The following is a 17442-nucleotide window of genomic DNA, read 5'->3' on the forward strand; positions in this document are numbered from 1 at the left end:
CTCAGACACACACAACACACAAGGTCAGGTGCTTAGCAGTACACCCCCATTTTCTCGAACTGTAATGTTAGTGTGTGGTACCCTGCAGGAGGAAAAAATTTTGTAGCAGTACTCCGATGAGGGCTAGGAAAAATGGGAAATAAGGGTTCCAGGAGACAGGGAGATATCCCTGGGGCAGTGCCTAACGACAGTCCTTCTGGAGGAATGATAAGAAATTGGAAAAAAAATCCCCAAACCAGAAGAAATTATAGAAAATGATTAAGTACTGTGTATTAATTTGGACAAAGGAACCAATTGAGGAAACAGCAGTATTTTGGCCAAATATGGGTCTGATGAAAAATCAGGCTTTAAATTTATACATAAACGATAAGACTCCTTGTTTGGAGGAGGAGTCAAGTTATGCTCCTTGCTGGGTGCAGGGGGCAATTCAGTTTTTATTGAAAAAGGGTCAGGACCAGGAGAAAGAGGAGTCAGAGGGAAGAATGGGTCAATAGGAACCCTTGAATAAATTACCCCCTCCTTATAATCCTAATATTGCACCGGCAGCCGCAGCAGCTGCTGCAGGAAGGGAGCCAGGGACTGCAATTAACACTGTCCCTAGAGAAGGAGTACACTCTAGGCTCTGGCAAGATTTAGAACAATGTAAGAGAGACACCGAGGATTTCCCCTTCCCTGATACTAACAGTACTAACACTCCTATGTATCTTCTTAAGGAGTTCCCGGTGGGACAAGGACAAACATGTTATGTGAACTCCCCCCCCTTACCAGCAGAGAGGATAGGAGTTTTAAGAAGGAAATGAAGTCTTTAATGGAGGAGATGGGGAATGGAGGCTGCAGTTGGTCCGTGGCACTTTGTATCTGCCACTCCTTCATGGTCACTCTCTCCCCTGCTCTGGCATGGGGTCCCTCCCACGGGGTGCCATCCTTCCTGGGCTGGTCCATTGTGGACTTCTCCATAGGCGGCAGCTCTTCAAGAGCTGCTCCAGGTGTGGGTCTGTGTGGCAGGGTCCATCCATCAGGAGTGGGTTGCTCCGGCTTGGGTCTCCCACAGGCGGCAGCTCCCCCCCAATCACCTGCTCCACCATGGGCTCCTCCATGGGCTGCAGCACGGAACTCTGCTCCACCATAGTACCCATGTGCTGCAGGGGAACAGCCTGCTCCACCATGGGCCTCTCCACAGGCTTCTGGGGAACTTCTGCATCAGCGCCTGGAGCATCTTCTCCCCCTCCTTCTTCACTGACATTGGTGTCTTCAGGGCTGTTTCTCACTCCTCTCTCTTCCAGCTGCTGTTGCACAGTAGTTTTTTTCCTTTTCTTAAATATGCTGTTGTGGTTTATCCCGGCTGACAGCTAAGTACCACACAGCTGTACGCTTACCCTCCCCCCTGCATCTCTGTAATGGGGGAGAGAAATGGGAAAATAAAGCCTGTGGGTAAAGATAAAGACAGTTTGTTAGGACAGAAAATAAAGGAAAATAATAATGATAATAGTACTACTAATGTGCACAAAACAAGTCATATACAATGCAATTGCTCACCACCCGCTGACCGATGCCCATCCTATCCCCAAGCAGCCGGTCCCCCCACCCTGGCCAGCCACCCCATATTAATTGTTCAGCATGACGTCATATGGTATGGAATACCCCTTTGGCCAGTTTGGGTCAGCTGTCCTTGTTGTCCATTGTCCAGACCTTTTTGGGCCTTATAGTGCATTACTGCTACAGCTTTGGGCTTTTGCACTGCCTCCAATAACTAAAATTCTGGACCGTGCTTGATTGGTCCTCCAGATGTTGTCAGTAATCCTTGCTCTTTCCAGATGGCTCCATGGGCGTGCAAAACTCCAAAGGCATATTTAGAATCTGTGTAGACGTTGAGCGTCTTTCCTTCTGCTAATTCCAAGGCCCTAGTCAAAGTAATTAATTCAGCTTTCTGTGATGAGGTGTTATGTGGTAGTGGTTTTGCTTCTATAGTGTCCCAGGGGGTCATGACCTGCTTTACGCTGTCCCTTTTACATGAAGCTGCTGCCATCTGTAAAATACTCAAGATCTACATTAGTGATTGTTTCATCTTTAAAAGTCAGCTCGACTGGCATATGTGTGCTCAATAATACTCATACAGTCACGATGGATTTTTCCTGCCTCCTCGGTTGGAAGGGGCATAGCAAGGTTCAAGGTGCTGACCACAGATAGCTTTATGTCTCCTTGGTCTACTAATACAGCTTGATATTTAGCCTTTTGACTTGGAGATAGCCAGCAGTTTCCTTTGTCTTCCATCACAGCTAGAGCTGCATGTGGCACAAATACTGTCAAAGGTTGTCCCAGAGTTAGTTTTCTTGCTTCCTAAACTAGGAGTGCAGTCGCTGCTACTGCCCTCAAACAAGATGGACATCTTTTACTTGTTTCATCTAGCTGTTTGGAAAAGTAGGCCACAGGCCTCCTCCAGCTAATCAGCATTTGGGTCATTACCTCAGCTGCCACCCCCTTTCGTTCATGAACAAACAAGTGGAAAGGTTTTTCCATGTTTGGCAGCCTCAGGGCTGGTGCTGACATTAGGATCCTTTTTATATCATCAAATCCTTTTCATCACTCAGCAGTCCACTTCAACACATTTTCTGTCCCCTTTGTTGCTTCATACAACAGCTTTGCTATTAGTCCAAAATTTGGAATCCAGATTTGACAGAAGCCTGCCATCCCTAGGAATCCTCACACTTGCTTTTTTGTTCTGGGAACAGCAATTCAGCATATAGCTTCTTTTCACTCTGGACCTAATTCTTGTTGTCCTTGAGAAACATCAAAGCCCAGGTACCATACTTTCTGCTGGGTTATCTGAGCTTTTTTCTGGGGCACCCAGTATCCAGCTGTTCCCAGATAATTTAACAAGCTAATAGTCAACTGTAAACATATTTATTTGGTTGGGGCTCCTAGCAGCAACTCATCAATGTACTGTAATAAGGTCCCTTTATTCTTGCTTTGCCAGTTGTTTAAATCTGCCCCTAAGGAAGTCCCGAATAACGTGGGGCTATTCTTGAATCCTTGTGGTAGTACTGTCCAGCACATTTGAGTCTTTTTTCCCTGTTGTGGGATTTTCCCATTCAAAAAGCAAATATAGTCTGGCTATCAGGCTCTAGAGGTACACAAAAGAAGGCATCTTTAAGAACCAATACTGTGAAATAAGAATCTTTTTCACATAGCGTTGTTAGAAGGGTATATGGGTTTTACACTACAAGGTGGATGTCCTCGGTTATTTTGTTTATAGCTCTAAAATCTTGCACAAACCTGTATTCACTGCTATTTTATTTATTTATTTATTTTTTTTCTGGCAGTATTGGGGTGTTGAAGCTAGATTGGCATTCACGGATTAGTCTATAAGATAAGAAATTGTTTATCAGAGACTCCAGCCCCTTCCTTGCTGTAAGGCTAATTGGATATTGTGGCACCCGTACAGGTACAGCTCCTGGTTTAAGCTCAATTCAAACTGGAAGTGAGTTTTTCACTCTCCCAGGCTGTTTTCCTACCCATACAAAAAGAGTAACTGCATTCAACACCTCTGCAGGGATCTGTAGCCCTTCTTCTGCCTTTGGTTCTGTCAATAAATAAATTTGTACCTTCATTGCACCATGAACCTCGAGAGATTTTTTTGGCTTCGGTACTCTGTATTGAAACCCATATAGGATTAATTGTTGATATTGTTCTATTAATCGCTGACCCCTGCCAGCATTTGGGTCCCACTTGGGATCTTTCTTAACAGACATGTATTGTTTGTGAAGTACCGGATAGATTGTGAACCTGGATTACCCAGTCAATGGGGAAACAGGGGAGGGTCCCAGTTGTTGAGAAAAAAAAATATATAAATATATAAATATATATATATATATATATAAACCGTGTTATTAACCTAGTAGGTGCGCTCTCCTGCTTGTGGGGCGCCCGCCACTGCAGTCGCAAATAAAATTGCTACTTCACTGAGATTCTCGCCTGAGCCTAAGTTATTGGCTATGGAGTGTTTCTCACAATTTGGGGGCTCGTCTGGGATCCAGTCACCTACCGGGGAGCCCCACCGCCGCAGCAGCAGGAAAGCATGCCCCGCTGATTTCAACGGTCCTGTGCATCGACGGTGGCGGTTCTGTGGAGAGCTGACAGAGTATCTGTACTTAGGAGTATCATTCGATGACAGAGTATACGTAGATTCTATTGGGGTGCCTAGAGGAGTTTCCGATGAACAGAAAGCCAGGAATCAAATTGCTGCAGGGTTTGAGTCACTGTTCTGGTGGGTAACGATCGATAAGAATGTGGATTGGATTAATTATATTTATTCTAATCAGCGGAGAGTCATAAATTATACAAGGGATGCGATGAGAGGAATCGCTGAACAACTAGATGGCACCAGCAAAATGGCTTGGGAAAACAGAACATCATTAGATATGATGCTCGTGGAGGAAGGAGGTGGGGTGTGTGTGTGTGTGTATGTGTGTGTGAGATACTGAGCAACCATTGTTGCACTCTTACACCCAGCAATACTGCCCCAGATGGCTCAGTAACTAGAGCATTGCAAGGGCTTACCACCCTTGCCAGTGAATTGGCAGAAAAAGTAGGCATATTTACATCCTTGATCGTAGTTGTAGGAGTTTTGACAGCCATTGGTTGCTGCATTATCCCCCGTGTAAGAGGACTAGTACAGTGGTTAACTGAAACCGCACTATTGAAACAAATGACCATGGAGCCACCACCTTACTCAGATAAGGTGATAATGAGGAGATGGAAAGCAAAGAAAGCGAAGGAGAAGAAGAAATCTACCAAATTACACCTTAGAGAAAGGTTTTTCAAAAATCAACGGTTTATAAAGAAGAAAAGGGGGGAATTGTGGGAATAGAAATGTTGTTTTTGCAGAGTTCCATTGTTTAGAGGGAAGGAACAACGTGGTACTGAGATATGCTTACAGTGATAAGAAAGCTTAGCAGGCGACCTTGTAAAATGCAGACAACCAGACTTCTTAGGACAATTAGGTGAAAATCACGGTGTTAAGTCAGATAAGTGAAGAAACATTACCCCTTCAAGCAGTAAAAATGTCAAAAGAAATTTGAAATTTAACAGGCCAGCAAATGAAGGCCATGCATTGTTTGTGAAGCATCAGATAGATTGTGAACCTGGATTACCCCCTCAGTGGGGAAACAGGGGAGGGTCCTGTCATCAAAAAGCATATAAACTGTGTTTTAGAACTAGTAGGCACGCTTTCCTGCTTGTGGGGCGCCGCCATTGCAATCAATCGCGAGTAAATTACTACTTCACTGAGATCCTCGCCTGAGCCTAAGTTATTGGCTACGGAGTGTTTCTCGCAATTTGGGGGCTCGTCCGGGATCCAGTCACCTACCGGGGAGCCCCACCGCCGCAGCAGGAGGAAAGCATGCCCCGCTGATTTCAACGGTCCTGTGCATCGATGGTGGTGGTTCTGCGGAGAGCTGACAGAGGGCCCAAGACTGATTAAAGAGGTGGGATCCGTGAAGTAGTGGGGAAGGGAAGAAGGTAGGCATTCCGGGTTTTAAGAATTTATCCGGTAACTCTGTGCACAGACCAAGGTAATGATTCAAAGATCGAAGCCGAAATTCCTTTAAGTGGTATATTCTTTATTGCAGCGCTGGATGCACGGGGGATCTCTCCACCTATCGTGCATACCTAAAGCGGAAAGCAGTCTTGAATTTATACAATCAATCTATCAATATTCTACAAGCACCTATACATATGCATTACCTATCCCCGCCTTCCCTCGCTTCTTATGCTAATTAGCCTTTTGGCACCTTGCGCCTGCGTAGAGCCTTCCAAGAATTGTGGGCAGGGGTCTTTGGGACGTGGGCAGGGGTCTTTGGGAGGAAGACCCCGAGTCTTCCTCACAGTGTACTTTTCACCTTTGGTCAGGAATCTGCTGAATTGGCATGTTTCTTAATTGCGAGAGCTGGTTGTTGCCAATTCTTCCGTTTGTTGTATCTTTATAATGAATTCCAATGTCCAGTTTTGAGATTTATAGTCCTTACGTTTGTTTCTCTGTCCGTCTGCCGCTTCCTTATCATGAGTTCCAGTGTCTTGTTTCGAGATATACAGTCCATGTCTGGGGATTGTCCTTGCCTCCCCAATGCCTCCCCAATACCTCCTTAATCAATCCCCCCTTTTCTTTTCTCATGCAAATTCTTTTGCATCAGATACTTTCATTATTTACAGTAACACAACAAAGCAGGCATCTAAACAACATGCACACAAATATTCCTAATACTACTAATGCGATTAGAGCAATGAACACTTGTTTCAACCATTGAAAATTGGGCAACCAGGAGGTTAACTTATTCCATATTTCACTAAAACTCCACGAAAGATCATCTTTACTGATATCATGTAGGACCCTTGTCTGCTTCCATATTTCTTCCAGGTCGGTAGAGATCCTTCCACTCTGATCTACATACACACAACAACTTGTGTTTATTACTGTACAGACTCCCCCTTGAGCGGCCAGTAACAAGTCTAGGGCCATCCGATTTTGTAATACTACCTGTGATAAACTAGATATCTCTTCTTGTTGAGCCTTTATAGTATCCAGAGTTTTGTTTTCTAACTTCTCTATAATTGCAGAAATATTAACTATTGCCTTTTCCAATTCACTCCCTCCTAACCATGGGATAAACCATCAAACAAAACTATGAAAAGCGGTGTGTCTCTCTATCAATGGATTGTTAATTTTTTGTCTGATTCTCTGCATATGATTTCTCAAGTAACCTCGAGGCACTACATCATGTACTGTCATATTGGGGACTACCGCTCCAAGAGTGCAAGTTCCCTTCCAATTCTCAGGCAAGACCTTACAGGCTGTATCATTGCATAGCCAATACCACCCTTTTCCTTCTGGTACTGGCCAGCTGGTTGGATTTGCCCAACTGCTAGTCGTACTAATATCAATTGTTCAATTACAAGATGTCTGATTTCCCACATAAGTAGTATCCGTATTTATACAATGCTGTTTTCCTATACCCTTAGGTGGGTTACATCTTTGTACACATACATAATAGGATTCTAACGGCATGAAGCTACTCACTTCTAGTTCCAAAACTTCTTAATATTTTCGACCCCAAGATGTGTTTTCCCACAAATTAGTCCAAGATAAGTTTGCAGGCAAGGGAATCCCGATTAACGATACACCCTTATTCCCATGCTGTGGCAGATGGGTGCATACCCAACAGTTCGTCTTATTAGTTACTCGAGAAATTGTTTGTATTAAGGTCAGATGTAAGTTCTCATCCCAAGTTGCCCACCCCGAATCCGAGAACCGCACCCCTGCAATCATTAGGATCTGGAAAACCGTAATTTTGTTGGTCCAATTGGAGTGGTGGTCTATATTCTCGCCAGGACCTTCTTCACCCTTGAATTGTGGATCCAAGCTGCTTGCTTCTTAATCTTAATGGCGGTGTGTGGTGTCAGTAATACTTGGTATGGTCCCATCCACTTTCCTTCCATTTTTCCTGTAGGGGTTGTCCTGAAAAAGTCTTTATATATATATAATTCCCGAGCTTAAAGGGGTGGATTGGTTGATCCAACCCTCTAGCCCTGGTCCCTAAAACAAATTTATGTACTTTATTTAATTGTTTCTGAAGTTCAGTTATATAAGCATATAAATATTCTGATCCTAACTGCGTTAGGTCCTCTCCACTAAATAGAAATTGCTATGGCCTTCCATATAAGATTTTGAAGGGACTCAAATTCCCTTTTATTCTAGGTTTAACTCTAATTCCAAGTAATGCTAAAGGGAGGGATTGAGGCCATGACAAATTAGCTTCTTATCCAATTTTAGCTATTTATTGTTTAATTAAATGGTTCATTTTTTCTACCTGTCCATTTGCCTGTGGTCTATAAGGGGTATGCAGTTGCCAATCTATCTTTAGAATCTTACTTATCTGTTGTACCACTTGTGCACAAAAATGTGAAACTCTATCAGAAGACATTGCTCCTAGAATCCCAAAGCATGGTATTATTTCATTTAACAAGACTTTAACCACTTCTCTTGCTTTGTTTGTTCGACAGGGAAAGGCTTCAGGCCTTCCTGAAAACGTGTCAGTCAGAACCAGTAATAATGATACCCCCCTTTTCTAGGGAGTTCTGAAAAATCAATTTGCCACTGTTGCCCCGAATAATTTCCTTTACCGATTATTCCAAATTTTATTCTATCCTTGGTATTGGGGTTATTGTGTAAGCAAATGCTACATTGTTGAGTTACTTGTTTTATCATATCGTCCCACTAATGTCTGACTCAGGCTCTTATGCAGTGTGCCAGCTCCCCAATGCGTTTTATTGTGTTCTGTAAGAACTATGGGCCATGTTTTCATTTTACCTTTCAAATCTTCAATTAATTTTAAGTCTTCTTTTGTATAATTTGGATATAGTTTGGATTTTACCGTCTGGTATCAAAGACAATGCCTTCACCTCAGTTATTTCAGCTGCCTGCTTAGCCTCTGCCAATCGATTTCCAATTTCAAAATCGGTGTTCCCCTTTTGGTGTCCCTGACAATGCATGATAGCTACCTTTTCTGGTTGTTTTACAGCCTCTAACAATTTTAAAATTTCTTCAGCATACTTTGTGTTTTCACTGAGCGGTCAGCAATCCATGTTCTTTCCAAATTGCTCCATGAGCATGTACCACGCCGAATGTATATTTAGAATCTGTCCAAATATTTACCCTTTTTCCCGCTGCCAGTTCCAATGCTCTCGTGAGAGCAACTATCTCCGCCTTTTGAGCTGATGTTCCAGGGGGTAAAGGCTTAGACTCGATTACCTGCTGAGTAGTTGTTATAGCATATCCAGCTTTACGTTGTCTTTGCGTAACAAAACTGCTCCCATCCGTGAACCAAGTTTCTTCCGCATCTTCCATGGGCTCCTCCTTAAGGTCTGGTCGGCTGGAATACACAGTCTCTATAGTTTCTAAACAATCGTGAATCACAGGTTGTGCCGGAGCATCACTAAGAAAAGAGGCTAGATTCACAATATTAGTTATCACAATTTCCACGTTGTCCTGTTCTACCAATATTGCTTGATATTTCAAAATCATCAATTCTTGTTTAAGTTGTTTAAAGACTTTTTGTGCTTCTCCAGTCCAGACTAACTTTGACTGGTTAATCTTTATCAATTCACATAGAGGCTTTACCAATAGTCCATAATTATAAATCCAAAGGCGACACCAACCTGTCATTCCTAAAAAGGTTTGTAGCTCCTTTACCATTTGAGGTTCTGGAGTCTGGCAAACGACTTCCTTATGTTCAGTTCCTAGTTCTCGTTGTCCTTCCGAAATTTCAAATCCCAGATAGGTCACACTTTGTTGAGCCAGCTGGACTTTCTGTCAAGAGACTTGATATCCATTTAAACCCAGAAAATTAAGACGACTTATAGTCCATTGAATACAACTCCCTTTAGTCTCAGTAGCTATTAAGAGATCATCTACATATTGTAACAAAGCACCTTCAGTGTCCGGAGGCATCCATGTTTCGAGTTCCCTTGCTAATTGGTTTCCAAAAATAGTGGGGCTATTCTTGAATCCTTGAGGTAGTAATGTCCACGTAAGCTGCGTCTTTCTGCCTGAATCGGGATTTTCCCATTCAAAGGCAAATAGGTTTTGGCTTTCTGTGGCTAAGCCTAGGCAGAAGAAGGCGTCTTTTAAATCCAGTACGGTAAACCAGACTTGACTATTCTTTAATTTAGTCAGCAAAGTATAAGGGTTTGCCATTACTGGATGTATATCCTCAGTGATTTTATTTATGGCCCTCAAATCCTGAACTAGCCTATAGCTTTTTCATCTGCCTTTTTAATTGGCGATATGGGTGTATTGTATTCTGATTCGCATTCAATCAATAATCCATACTGTAAAAATTTATTATCTCTTTAATTCCTTTCCTATCTTCTATCCTCAAAGGATATTACTTAACCTTAACGGGTTTCTCTCCTGGCTTTAATTTAATAATTATTAAGGTCACATTTTTACCTCTTTCAGGGGTTTCAGTAGCCCAAACTCCTGGACATACTTGATCTATGATCTCTAAAGGTATTTCACTTTTAGGGCCAGTTTGTATTAGTGCCAAGCTTAACACATTTGTTAGTTGTTCTTCTCCTATACTTAATTCCATTTTCCCTTTTTCAAAGACAATTTCTGCTCCTACTTGCTCTAATAAATCTCTACCTAAGAGTGCCCATGAGGAGCTAGGCATATATAAAAATCTGTGTATGCCCCATTGTTTCCCTAACTTGTACTTCAAAGGTTCACAAAAATAAGCCTTTTCGGTTACACCTTGTCCTGGTTTCAGTTAGAACAGAGTTAATTTTCTTCCTAGTAGCTGGTGGAATGCTGTGTTTTGGCTTAGGATGAGAAGAGTGCTGATAACACCCTGATGTTTTAATTGTTAAAGAGCAGTGCCCATACCAAGCCAAGGACACCTCAGCCCCCCCCCCCGCCCCGTCCTGCCAACAGGCAGGCTGGGGGCGCAGCAAGAGCCGGGAGGGGACAGACCCAGGACAGGCGACCCAAACCAGCCAGAGGGGCATTCCATACCATCCGACGCCAGGCCAAACAATACATAGGGGTGGCTAGCCGGGGGGAGGGGGCCGGACCGCTCGGGGCCAGGCCGGGCATCGGTCAGCGGGCGGCGAGCAACCGCACCGTGCATCACTTGTTTGTACACACTACCAGTAGTGGTACTATTATCATCATTGTATTATTATTATTATTATTATTATTATTATTATTATTATTATTTTGTCTTATTAAACTGTCTTTATCTCAACTCACGGGCTTCACTTTCCATTTCTCTCCCCCGTCCCAGAGAGGGAGGGGGAGGGTGAGCAAACGGCTGTGTAGTGTTTAGCTGCCGGCCGGGTTAAACCACGACACATCTTTTACCCTAACATAATAATTCTGTGAAGGCATTAATGCTTGATTTAGAACTGAATATGTTGCCCCATATCAATAAGAAATTTCACTTCCATTCCTCCCCTAGCTTCATTATAACCAGTGGAGGATCCGCTAGGGTAGATTCCCCAGGTCCCCGTTATTCCTGTTGAAATCAGGGGTCGATTACCCTAGGAAAAGGCTAGTCAATTTGTCCTCCGAAGCCAGGTCCAAACCGTTTTGTTTTATTTATTTATTTATTTATTTATTTATTTTCATTACATTTCAGAGTTGGTCCAAAAATTCCATAGGGGTTTCTTTTAGACCTTGTTGGAAGCATATTCTCAATTCCCAATTCATCCAGGTTTTAGTATTTACTTAACCGTTCATAATTTTCAGGATGATTCGGGTCTTAGCGGGGGTCGGTCAGGGGAATGCAATTGTCCACAGTTCCCTGAGCGGTCCCATCGGCAATCTGAGCTCGCACATGAACTCAGGTTGTTTTAAGAATTAACTGCTTTTCTGTTTCTGTGACAACTCTCTCGGACCCATCATGGTCCCTTTGCCCTAAAGGGCTAACACCCGTGATTTTAAGATCTCTGCCTCGGGCAGAGGCAGAACTATTAACATTCCTACATCCTCTTTCCCTGCTCATTCAACTTCAAACACCTTTAACACTTTCAACAACCCTTTTAACACTTCCTTTATCTTTCTCCAGCCTGTACTTCTCTAATGCCAACATCAAAGGCTCAGTCAGGGGCCAACTTAATTCCGTACCTTTTCCCACCAAGATGCTGAAACATCAGTATACAACATTTCATCCTGTTCTGCTTCTCAAAAAAACAACATTAACTGTAACAAAATATTATAGTTTAAAGTTCCATTTAGGGGCCACTTTTCTCCACATTCCAGCTTATAAAGCGGCCACCACTGATTACGATATTTTATCAATGTTTTCCTGTTCACACTTCCACCGGCAGATCCTCCAATATCCTTCCAGTGACTTAAAACACATCCTAACACACTTTTCTTTAAAATTTCACTGCTTGTTTGCCCCCCCAGTTTCCAGTTTACACTTTCAGAATACACGTTACTTACAAAAGCATATCACAAAACGTATCACTCACAAAAATACGGGCACGCAATATCTTTCAGTAGCAATGTCACAAAACTACTATTACCAGCAATATTGCCAAAATCACAATAACAATAGTCAGAGTCAAATTCCACATGCGATAAGTCAGAAAACCGAACTGTGTAACACCGTAACGATATCTCTCTTATAACAATGCCACGAACCTACTATTACCACCAGAAAAATAGCCAAAATCACAGTAACAATAACCAAAGTTAAATACCATACTCCATGAGTCAGAAAACCGAAATAGACAACACAATTCCAGATGGACCTTAAAGCGAGCTCTTTCCTTAAGGTCCCCAAATATACTTATGGTGCTTACCACAAAGTATATACCAAACACTGCCTCGCAGAAGATCACCTTCTGACTTACAGACAGTTCCAGATACAGATGGACCCCAAGGTCCCCAGATATACTTGTGGTACTAACCACAAAGTATATACCAAATACTGTCCTGCAGAAGTCACCTTCCGACTTACTGGACAGTCCCAGATGACCGGTCTACCAGAAAACTAAACCAGAATAAAGAATATACTCACTTACAATGATGGGGTCCTTGTCTGCCTCCGCAGTGATCCGGTGAGTCGAGGAGTCCCTCCGGGAAATCCCGGGGGTACCCTAGGGAGTCCTGTTCCCAGCGGGTCCTGCGGTCCGGCAGAGAGGTCGTCCCATCTGGGGTGCCAGATTGATTCAAAGATCGAAGCCGAAATTCCTTTAAGTGGTATATTCTTTATTGCAGCGCTGGATGCACGGGGGATCTCTCCACCTATCGTGCATACCTAAAGCGGAAAGCAGTCTTGAATTTATACAATCAATCTATCAATATTCTACAAGCACCTATACATATGCATTACCTATCCCCGCCTTCCCTCGCTTCTTATGCTAATTAGCCTTTTGGCACCTTGCGCCTGCGTAGAGCCTTCCAAGAATTGTGGGCAGGGGTCTTTGGGACGTGGGCAGGGGTCTTTGGGAGGAAGACCCCGAGTCTTCCTCACAGTGTACTTTTCACCTTTGGTCAGGAATCTGCTGAATTGGCATGTTTCTTAATTGCGAGAGCTGGTTGTTGCCAATTCTTCCGTTTGTTGTATCTTTATAATGAATTCCAATGTCCAGTTTTGAGATTTATAGTCCTTACGTTTGTTTCTCGGTCCGTCTGCCGCTTCCTTATCATGAGTTCCAGTGTCTTGTTTCGAGATATACAGTCCATGTCTGGGGATTGTCCTTGCCTCCCCAATGCCTCCCCAATACCTCCTTAATCAGTAAGAAATGTTAAGTATTGCCTTGGGGGTCGGGTGAGATTCTGTGTGATGTGTGATTGAGACGTAGTTTTGTACGAAGCAAGTGTGGAGTCCTGATCCGCGGTTCCGTGGCTCCACGAGGGGCGCGGCCGGAGACGGACGAAGCGTAGAGATAAGGGAGAGAAAGGAAGAGTCTCGGGAAATTTGGTGTACGGTAATCCTTGCATGGGGAAGTGCTTGGAAATACACCAGGGAATCTGGTAAATTCATAGGTGTGTGGTAGCCCTTGCACGGGGAAGTGCTTGGCAGTACACCCCCATTTTCCAGAATCGGAACGTTAGTGTTGATTCGTGGAAGAACTCTACAACTCAAAGCCAATGATTTATACATGTAAAGTAGGTATGTGGTTTATTTCAGTGCCGGGCGCATGCGGAATAGCTCCCAAAGGCATGCGCACCTTAACACGGCAACTTGCTTTGGTTATATGCAGTAAAAAGTTACATATGCATGAAGTTTCCCAACATGCTTATACATATTCATAACCTGTCCCCGCGGTTTGTATTAAAATTAGCTCCAAGAAGTCATTTCCATAAACTCCTCCCATCTGCGCCTGCACAGTGCCTTCTGGTGGTGGTCGTCAGGGGGTCGTGAGGATGAACGCCAATAACTCCCCCCCTGCCTTTGCACAGACTCAGTTGCTCCTTGGCTCTTATCCAAACCACAAGGTTGGTCTCAGCTGGATTTTGAGACAGGTTCCCCATTTTTGTCAGGAAACATCTTCTGTGAGGGGCCCCGAGACTCCTTGTTTTGGTTAATTTGCACAGTAGTAAGCAAAGACACTCAGCAATATCTATTTTAATGCGATTAAGCAAGCCCCCATTCTTTCATTCCTGGCTTTAATAATTATGATTGTTTTATTTAGAAATCATTAATACGATTGTCCTGGTTTCAGTTAGAACAGAGTTAATTTTCTTCCTAGCAGCTGGTAGAATGCTATGTTTTGGCTTAGGATGAGAAGAATGCTGATAACACCCTGATGTTTTAATTGTTGTAGAGCAGTGCTTATACTAAGCCAAGGACATCTCAGCTTCTTGCTCTGTCCTGCCAACGGGCAGGCTGGGGGTTCAGTAAGAGCTGGGAGGGGACAGACCCAGGACAGGTGACCCAAACTAGCCAAAGGGGTATTCCATACTATCTGACGTCATGCTAAACAATATATAGGGGTGGCTAGCCGGGGGAGGGGGCCAGACTGCTCGGGGTTAGGCTGGGCATCGGTCAGCAGGTGGTGAGCAATTGCATTGTGCATCACTTGTTTGTACACATTATTAGTAGTAGTACTATTATCATCATTGTATTATTATTATTATTATTATTATTATTGTTATTGTTATTGTTATTGTTATTATTGCTATTATTATTTTCCTGTCTTATTAAACTGTCTTTATCTCAACTCATGGGCTTCACTTTCCATTTCTCTCCCCGTCCCAGAGGGTGAGTGAACGTCTGTGTGGTGTTGTCGTGGTTCCGCTCGAGTGGGCAGCCGAGCTCCACCACAGCCGCTCTCTCACTCCCCCTCCTCAAAGAGGAATGGGGAGAAAATATGTGAAAAGGGCTCAAGGATTGAGATAAGGATGAGAAAATCATGCAATAATTATTGTAACGGGCAAAACAGACTCGGCATAAGGAGATAGTAAGATTTACTGCCTACAACTAACAAGCGAGAGAAGTGAGAAAACAAAGGAAAAAAAAAAAACAAAAGCACCTTCCCCCCCATCCACCCTCTTCCACCTCCTCCCCCCCGAGCGGCGCAGGGGAACGGGGGAATGGGGGTTATGGTCAGTCTACAGCACTTCTTCTCTGCCGCTCCTTCTCGGTCACTCTCGTCCCCTGTGCTGTGGGGTCCCACCCACGGGATGCAGTCCTTGATGAACTGATCCGGCGTGGGCTTCCCACAGGCAGCAGCTCATCCAGAACTGCTCCAGATATGGGTCCGTACCACGGGGTCCATCCCTCAGGAGAAAACTGCTCCAACCTGGCTCCCCTACGGGCAGCAGCTCCTGCCGGGTCACCTGCTCCTGCGTGGGCTCCTCTCCACGGGCTACAGGTCCAGCCCGGAATCTGCTCCGGCAGGGGTCTTCCACAGGCGGCAGCCTCCGTCGGTGCAGGGCCACCTGCTCCACCGTGGTCTCCTCCACGGGCTGCAGCGTGGAACCCTGCTCCACCGTGGTACTCCATGGGCTGCAGGGGGACATCCTGCTTCACCATGGTCCTCACCACAGGCCGCAGGGGACTTCTGCTCCGGCGCCTGGAGCACCTCTCCCCCTCCCTCTACACTGACCTTGGCACCTGCAAGGCTGTTTCTCACTCCCTTGACTCTCCCGGCTGCTGTGTGGCGCAGCGTTTTTTCCCCTGTCTTAAATATGCTCTCACAGAGGCGCAAAACAACATCGCTTATTGGCTCAGCTCTGGAAAACAATGGGGCCCTTCCCAAACATGGGGCAGCTTCTAGATCTTTCTCACAGAAACCACTCCTATGGCCCCCTGCTACCAAAACCTTGCCACGTAAACCCACTACAGGTGTTTAGCTGCTGGCCGGGTTAAACCACGACAACGATCAAGCAAGCCCCCACTCTTTTATCCCTGGCTTCAGCCCCCCCTTTTCTAGAAGATTATTAAATTCTTTTACTCGCGGCAAAGATTCCCAACTTGGTACTGATCACTCAGTGCCATACCGTGAATGTGTGACAAAGAAGTCAGCATGGCTATCTGGTTGTTGTGGTTTAACACGGTCGGCAGCTAATCACCACACAGCCGTTCGCTCACCCTCCCCCCTCACTCTCTGGGATGGGGGAGAGAAACAGGAAAGTGAAGCCTGTGAATTGAGATAAAGATAGTTTATTAAGACAGGAAAATAATGATTCAAAGATCGAAGCCGAAATTCCTTTAAGTGGTATATTCTTTATTGCAGCGCTGGATGCACGGGGGATCTCTCCACCTATCGTGCATACCCAAAGCAAAAAGCAGTCTTGAATTTATACAATCAATCTATCAATATTCTACAAGCACCTATACATATGCATTACCTATCCCCGCCTTCCCTCGCTTCTTATGCTAATTAGCCTTTTGGCACCTTGCGCCTGCGTAGAGCCTCCCAAGAATTGTGGGCAGGGGTCTTTGGGACGTGGGCAGGGGTCTTTGGGAGGAAGACCCCGAGTCTTCCTCACAGTGTACTTTTCACCTTTGGTCAGGAATCTGCTGAATTGGCAGGTTTCTTAATTGCAAGAGCTGGTTGTTGCTAATTCTTCCATTTGTTGTATCTGTATAATGAATTCCAATGTCCAGTTTTGAGATTTATAGTCCTTACGTTTGTTTCTCTGTCCGTCTGCCGCTTCCTTATCATGAGTTCCAGTGTCTTGTTTCGAGATATACAGTCCATGTCTGGGGATTGTCCTTGCCTCCCCAATGCCTCCCCAATACCTCCTTAATCAATAATAATAACAATAATAATAATAACAATAATGATGATAATAGTACTACTATTTGAAGGTAGTAAGGAGCAAGGAGCACCTGGTATAGTCCTTCCCACTGTGGTTTCAAAGTTTTCTCTACAAGAGACTTACTTATCTCTCGGGCTTTGGCAGTTCTAGTGGGTACTGCCTCTGGCCAACCTGAAAAAGTATCCATTAATACCAAAAATACTGATACCCCCCTTTTCTTGGAAGTTCTGAAAAGTCAATCTGCCATTGTTGTCCAGGCCCATGGCCTTTCCCAATTTGGCCCAATTTCAGTTTGGGGGTATTTTTGGGGTTGGTCTGGAGGCAGAGGTCACATTGTCGGGTTACTTGTGTGACAGTAGCACATAAATTCCTAGCCATAATTTTCCCAATCAGATAGTTATATAGGAAATTTATTCCCCAATGAGTTTTCCAGTGTTCTTCCCTTACTAGTGACCATAGCAAATTAGAGGGGATGACTAATTTCCCTTTCCCTTCTTTGGTAATAGCCCATCCCTCTTGGTTATACTCGGTTATACTCTTCCTTTTGACTTTTGATTAATTTTCTGTCCTTTTTGTTATATACTGGCTTACCTTCAAGGGGAATCTGCCCATCTGGAATCAGGGCTCTGTCGCGTTAAGTGGTGAAGTCGATTAACCATTAGAGG

At 44.2% G+C, this 17442-nt stretch overlaps 1 long non-coding RNA gene across 1 annotated transcript in view; it reads right to left on the reverse strand.

The window, feature by feature from the left end:
- Window positions 1–4291: 4291 nt before the first annotated feature.
- LOC311426458 overlaps window positions 4292–17442 on the reverse strand; it is a 113742-nt gene continuing 100591 nt past the window's right edge. The window contains exon 2 of the long non-coding RNA XR_014686776.1: window positions 4292–4362. This is a non-coding gene — a long non-coding RNA (uncharacterized lncRNA). The remainder of the gene's footprint in view (window positions 4363–17442) is intronic.

Source organism: Aythya ferina (assembly GCF_964211825.1).
Source record: "Aythya ferina genome assembly, chromosome: W".
In the NCBI taxonomy this organism is placed as follows: Eukaryota; Metazoa; Chordata; class Aves; order Anseriformes; family Anatidae; genus Aythya; species Aythya ferina.